The sequence below is a fragment of the Lagenorhynchus albirostris genome, chromosome 9 (genome assembly GCF_949774975.1).
Source record: "Lagenorhynchus albirostris chromosome 9, mLagAlb1.1, whole genome shotgun sequence".
NCBI lineage: Eukaryota > Metazoa > Chordata > Mammalia > Artiodactyla > Delphinidae > Lagenorhynchus > Lagenorhynchus albirostris.
This window is the reverse complement of record NC_083103.1, coordinates 46,776,150-46,783,424: the sequence shown is the minus strand read 5'-3', so window position 1 is coordinate 46,783,424 and position 7,275 is coordinate 46,776,150. Positions and strand designations below refer to the sequence as shown.

The following is a 7,275-nucleotide window of genomic DNA, read 5'->3' as shown; positions in this document are numbered from 1 at the left end:
ACTTTCAGTTGCTCAGCTACCTGGTGCCCAGACATCTGCACTTATTTGGGGGAGGGTGTTGTGTGAGCACCTGTGCACATATGTGCTGAGTATAGTACATGTGCTGAGTGTAGGAGGTATAAGGATGCTTGTACAGAGTGTGCCTTATTACCCAGGCCATTAGACATAATCTAAAGACCAGAAGGCCAATGTGGAGGCACAAAGGGATGTGCATCAAAATCACGAAGGACTCAGTTTCAGTCCCTCTGGGAAGGCCTTGAAGAGAACGGGAAACACAGAGAGAAGCTGGGTCTCCTGGGGGCTGTCTGTGGACCCTTCATCCTTCTATTCCTTAGAACTTCCTGCAGTGAAGGCTCCCATCAGCCTGGTCCCCAGCGGGGGGTGGGGGGTGACTTCTGACCAGGTTAAGTATGCCCACTGGCCCCTCTCTGAGTCTGGAGAGTCTCTGGGGAGTGAGCATCCCACCCTCTTCCAGAATGCCACCCGGCTCGGTGCCCTGATCAGGAAAGGGGTGATACCATCTTGGTGATGAGGACCACAGGAGGTGGGGCAGGCCTGGGAGTTGGTGATGAGTCTAGCTGTGGACACAGTGAGTTGGAGGCACAGGTGGGACATCCAAGGGAAGGTGTCCAGGCAGTTGCATGTGTGGGTCTGGAGCCTGGGGAGAAGCTCTGAGCTGGGCTTGTGGGTTTTGCCCTGCCCCATAACACCTCGCTGTGGTTTTCAGCCTCAGTGCCCCTCCCCAGCTTTGACTGTGGCTGTGCAGCCAGGATCGGGACAGATCAGCCTACCCCTAAGGTAGGCTGAGGCAGTCGAGCCGTGGCCATGGTGGCAGCGAACACCTGGTTGAAGTGGGGTTCGTGGAGCTGCTGGCCTGGGTTTGCTCATAAACAAGGCTTCTGGGACAGGAGCAGGGGTTTCTGGGGCGCTCCCTCCTGCCCCTCTGTGGATCCCCTTCTTCCCCTTTGTCTCACTTGAAAGGAGTCATTATGGGAGGTAAATCCCCGTCTCTGGCTTTTGGCCTCAGATTAAGTCTGTCCAGAGACTCATCTGTTGCCTGTGAAAATCCCTTTATTACTTCAAAACAATTTTAAAGCAGAATATATTAAGATTTTCGAAGAAAGAGAAAGAATCATATCCCTACACCAGGATGCTCGTTATGAAAGTCAAATGGACGGGCCAAGGCAATCCTCTTACACTGTCTCCCTCACATCAAACTGGGAGATGGGGCGGGGGCTCGGGCCCACCCCTCTGAGTTCTGAGGAAACTTCTGACCCTTGTACAAAGTGCTGCTCTCCTGAAGGCCGTGGCAGGACTGGCATTGCCTGGGCCAATCTGCACACACTTCCCTCCCCAACGCATGTACACACTCACCTTCACACCAGCACACCCACAAGCATGTGTGCACGCGCTGGTCCCTCCCTGTCTGCAGTTACTTCTTTGAATCAGGGAGGAAGCCTGGAAGGCTATTTGATCTCTGCTGTTCAAAGGAGAAAATGAAAGCTCAGATGGCGGAAGTGACCCTTCCAAGGTCAAGCAGGACCAGATCTGAAGTCTTCTTCTTCCACGGGCAGGACTCTCCGCTTAGAACTTCCCAGACCTCCAAGCGTAGGTCTGCGGCTCCTCCCAGGTTCCTGACTCAATGAGGAAGGCCAACCTGGGCCCAGGTGATCCTGGGTCCCTAGCTCCTCCCTTGTTGAGTCTGCGAGGCCTCCGGTCCTCTCCTGCCCAAAGAGACAGAGAATTAGGCCAAGCTAATGCTGCTGCCCTAACCCCACCCCGTCCCTCTCCTGAACCAGCCCCTTCAAGCCCCAGCACCAAACTGGGACAAAGGCCTGCACAGGAGGAGGTGGTTTCCAGAACCCATGGAAATCCATCCACCCGTGCATCCGTCCTTCCATCCACCCAACAAGTTCAGCTACACCGCAGCTGCAGCAGAGTAAGGCAGCCACAGTTCTGCCCTCAAGCTGCTCGCAGATCTGTGAGAGGACAGGAAAATAGTCATTGCAACCCAGTGTGTTAAGCATTGTGACCGGAAAAGTACAGGGAGCTGCAGGGTGGGGGTGGGGGGGCGGAGGCACAGGCATGTCACTTATCCAGCCTCCTGAGCCATGACAGAGGGAAGAGCTAGCCACACGTTCCCAGGGAGGAGGGAGGTTGGACAGTGTATGACCAAGTTCTTTCCAGATGTTTTCGGGGAGCAAAGGTAGGGGGTGGGGGTGGGGACTGGGGCCCAGGACTGCCTCTGTGGAGTGCCACGGAGTTACTAGGAAGCCCTTGCCTGGCCTCACCCAGAGTCTACCGACGCCGATTCCACAGAACATCCGCTGTAATTCCTCCATTGCACATTCATCAGTAGGGGGCCCTTCTCTAAGAACCGCTTAAATATAACTAACACTTCAAAGATGCCTGCCACACCTCATACTAAATGGTTTAGGGATATCACCTCCCTTGGAGGTAACGGAGCAGGTGCAAATTGCTCTGTGAAGCTCAGGATGCAAGCAACGGAACTTTATCTTATTTTTCTAACACAAATTAAATCTGGTGCCGGCCCAAGCTCACCAATGTTCGTGAGAGATCCAATGCCAGTCATTTGTAGTGTGCTTTCTCTTCCCCTTCTTTTTTTTTTTTTTTTTTTCGGTACGCGGGCCTCTCACTGTTGTGGCCTCTCCCGTTGCGGACACAGGCTCTGGACGCGCAGGCTCAGCGGCCATGGCTCCTGTCTGAGGCTCATAAGTTGGCCTAGTGTTCTGGGATCCCCTTTGGTCACCCAAGGTCTTGATTGTCAACAAGCCCAGCACTGTGTGTCCTTCTCACCGGCCACTGGGAAGGGTCCGGCAGCCTGCTGTCCCTTCACTCTCCTACCAAAGCCCTGCCAGTCCCTTGATCGCCTGCAGGCGGACCCAGCTCTGTGACAATTCAGAAATTGTGCATTCACTGGGAAGATTAGGCCTGATTAAGAAATTCATGCTAACGAACTGTGCTTAATTGGATTTGGGGAAGGACACAAAATGGGCTGCTTGACATTCCAGGGTCCTCAGCACAGTCCTGGGGCCTCCCTGGTTCCTCCCGGCAAGGCTGACCATATCAGCCGCCCTTCTCCCCGAGTGCCACAGCCTTCGGCCTCTTAGCCTAGTAACTGGGAAGTTATCTGCCTAATCAGACTAATTAGCACTGGGGACACAAAGTCATAATCTACAAAGAATGCAAATGCCAGTTTTACAAAATGAAAACGCCATATGTGCAGTAATTAGCAAACCACGGGCACATTTTATAAATCATATTTATTAGTTTGTAAACAAATCAAGCTCTAAATGCAATGAAAGATGCCATTAACTGTGACTGCGGCAGTGGCAGTGCTGAGCAGGCCTCAATGTGGGGCACTGGGGGTACAGAGTAGAAACTGACCCAGGGCCCCTGCCTGGGAACCCACCAACCTCCCTCTAATCTCCCTTCCAGCCCAGCAGCCTTGGTGTGGGAGGCAGGGGTCTGTGCCCTGGCTAGCCAAGATCCATGGACCACCTGTCTTCCTACCAAAGCCCCCTGGTGGGCTGCCCACCTGCCCAGTATCCCATGACCCTGGGCTGGTTACTCAGACTAGGGCTCAAACAAATGATTGTTCCCACCATGACAACAGACGGCAGAGCCCCAGCTCAGCACCAGACCCCTCTTCCCTTGATTTTGGAACCATAGGCCTCTTTGTCTACTTACATACCTCTGGGGCTTGAGGAAAAGTAAAGAAAACATCTCAGCTGAAGGAACTTCACACGCTGACCAAGCTTGCTACGTGCTTCTCAGCTTCTGCTGTCCTTGGAGAAGAGCTTGAGGGAAGGAGGATTTTCCCAGGTTGGTCCTCTCCTGGGTTGTACTAATGTGTTCTCCTGTTCATCCAGCTGAGGTCCTGCCTATCTGGAACTCAAAGGGTTGAAATAGAAATATAAGGGTAAGTTTAAGCTTCCCGGGTACTCCAGATCATGAGAAAGGGTCCCAGTGTGGATTGTGGTAGCCATGGTTTTGTTCTGGTCAGTGTATCATCCCATCTCCCTTCCTTGGTGAACTGTTGCTTCTTGCCTTGGGGAAAAAAACCTCCTTCTGCCCCATATGACTATGATAAGGCTTTCAGTCCAGGTGTCCGGCACCACCTCCACCACAGGGTAGGCATGTGATCTAAGTTACTGCACTGCATGCCCTGTACCCAGTGACACAAGTTGGACCCATCACTCTCTTTATCCAGATTTTCTGAATAGAGAGAGAGGGATTGTCAACTTCAGAATTACATAGGTGGTTCACACTTTAATGGTCTGATCTGGTCTATACAAGGAGCAATGACAATCGATTATATAAAGAGAAAACCAAAAGCTCATAGGCAGTTTCAAAAATAAGATTAACAACTCCATGAACCAGAACTGGAATAGAAATCCTGTGTGTATATATATATATATATATATATATATATATATATATATATATATATATATATATATATATACTAGATTGCATGTAGAAAGATAGGATAGATATCTAATGCATATATATATTATGCAATTGAGAAATATGGAATTAGATTGAAGAGCTCTAACATGCATCTAATAAAGGTTATCTAATAAGAGAATGAAAGAAATAGTAGAGAAGCAATATTTAAAAAGATAATTGTCAAAAATTTTCCAAAATTGAAGAAAGATGTGAGTTTTCAGATTAAAAAATCTACCCAGTGTACTGAGTTGGAAAAATAAAAATAGATCCACATTCAGACACATCATGTGCCACTTCAGAACATCAAGGTAAAAAGATCATTTTAAAAGCTATCAGAAGAAAGAAACAGATCATTACAAAAATCAGATTAGATCAACAGCAGGTTCGTCTTCAGTGACCCATGAGAGAAGAAAATGAAATAATATCTTCACGATACTGGAGAAAAAATGACAATCAATCTAGAATTTTATACCCTGTTAATCTATTATCTAAAAGTGCAGGCAGAATAAACCCCCTTATAGACACGCAAAGACTAAGCTACTATGCCCCTACAGCTCCTCACTGAAATAAAGATGTCCCTTGAGTAGGAAGAGAAGTAAACATGAAGGTAAGGCAAATGGGGTGCAAGGGACCATGGATGACCACAGGAAGTGATTAAAACATGTTGGTAAATTCAATCAAGTGTTGACTATAAAAAATAACAATAGCCATATTTTGTATATTTTTCAAAGGTTAAACTAAACCCCTAAACAAAGATAATGAAAAGGATGGGCATGTTCAATATAGCATTACATGGGGAAAAAAAAAAAAAGGGGGAAATCTCCAGGACCAGCAAAAGAGTATATTTATTGCTAGGATGGTAAGCAGGAAGTGATACTGTAGTGTCCTTTGGTGGTGGTGGTAGTGGCATTTTAACACCCAAGTAGGGACAGGAGATTTAGCCTCCTGCCCATGAAAAGCCACAGAAACAGAATTAAGACCCCTTGCATACAGCTGAGGGCACTGAAAGTCTGCCATCTATACGAAGATGGAACTAGAGAAACTAAACTCATAAGTGTAGCAAGCAACAAGAAAACGTATTGTGTGTCTGGGGCAGTGGATGGGAGAGAAAAAAGTCCACAAGAAGTTGCAGCCTTGGGAATGGGCCAGAAGCAGGTATGAAGTCCAAATGTACACTACCTGGGGGCCTAGGATCCACAAGCTGAGAGAATAAGATGGGTCTAGGGAACCGGCAACGAGAAGCATGAAGCTGGTCGGCAAGGAATATTATGACAAATATGGCGCTTGAGACTCCATTAGAAGCACAACCCCTGCTAAAGCTCAGAGAAACAAAAGCTCAACGAAAAGTTACCAACCACATGAGGAAAGGAGGCACCATGAGGGAGTATCAGGAGAAATCAGATGGTTCAAAGATTCCCAATCGTTCCAGAAGAAGAGAGTAGAAAGAATGGAGGCGGGCATCCTAGAAGAGAAAATGCCTAAGAATTTTCCACCATTGAAGAAAGAGCTGAGTCCTCAAATTGATTCAATACCTTAAATCCTGAGGACAAATAAAAAAAATCCACATCTAGACGCATTATGGGGAAACTTCAAAACATTAAATAACAGAGAAAAACAACGAGAGACAGCAGAATTCCTAAAAAAGAACAACAGTTGGGCTGGCAGCAGACTTCTCAGAAGCCCAATTAATTCCAGAAGACCGTGGAATAACATCTTCAGAGCACTACAGAAAAATAACTGGCAACTTATAATTTATTTGGAGTAAAGGCAAAGTAAAAGATATTAGAAAAAGTCAGAGAGTGTTTACAACGCACAATTCTCTCTGAACTAACAACTAAGGGGTGTAACTTAGAAGAAAATTGAGACCAAGAGGAAGGAACAATGAGCAAATAAATTAGAAAGCATGTTTGGTTAATTTAAATAAGCATTGACTACAGAAAATGACGACTAATCTTTAGAATGTGTTAAAAAACAAGGTAGAACTAATATATTTTATAACAATAGCAAGAAGATGGGAGTGGGGATTGGAGTTAAAACATTTACAGATCTTTGTATTGTTGGAGGCAAATAAAGATATTGACTAAATTTAGACTTTTTAAAAAGATATAACAACCAAATCAGTAGAGAGAAGAAAACAGGTAATAAAAAGAACTCAGGGGCTTCCCTGGTGGCGCAGCGGTTGAGAGTCCACCTGCCGATGCAGGGGACACGGGTTCGTGCCCCGGTCCGGGAGGATCCCACATGCCGCGGAGCGGCTGGGCCCGTGAGCCTCTGGCCGCTGAGCCTGCGCGTCTGGAGCCTGTGCTCCGCAACGGGAGAGGCCATAGCAGTGAGAGGCCCACGTACCGCCAAAAAAAAAAAGAAAAAAGAAAAATACATGGTAAAAAATTTTAAAGATGGTATAAAATAGTCCAAGTTTATCAGTAATCACAACAAATTTAAATGAATTAAACCCACTTATTCTGAGATATTCTCAGGTAAGATTTTAAAAATCTAGTCATAAGTTGTTTATAAGAGACATAATAACTAAAATATAATTTTGCAGAATGCTTGATAGTAAAAGGATAGAAGAATATATTGTAAATACTAACCAAAAGAAAGGAGACATGTTAATAGCAAGTAAAAGAGCTTTTAAGACAAAAAAGTTTTGAGATTTAAAGGAGGTGAATATTTACTGACAAGAGGAAAAATTCAGTAGAAATCTATATTGATGCTGTACCTGGTTGCTATTAATAACATAACCTTAAAGTGACAGAATTACGAGGAAAAATTGACAGTATATTAAGCAAAATTACATAGCAG

At 46.2% G+C, this 7,275-nt stretch overlaps 1 long non-coding RNA gene across 1 annotated transcript in view; it reads right to left on the bottom strand.

Moving 5' to 3' along the window:
- Positions 1-1,066: 1,066 nt before the first annotated feature.
- Positions 1,067-7,275, bottom strand: part of LOC132526038 (uncharacterized) — a 54,424-nt gene continuing 48,215 nt past the window's right edge. Inside the window, exons 6-7 of the long non-coding RNA XR_009542434.1 lie at positions 3,716-3,915; positions 1,067-1,724 (exon numbers count right to left, since the gene is read on the bottom strand). This is a non-coding gene — a long non-coding RNA (uncharacterized LOC132526038). The remainder of the gene's footprint in view (positions 1,725-3,715; positions 3,916-7,275) is intronic.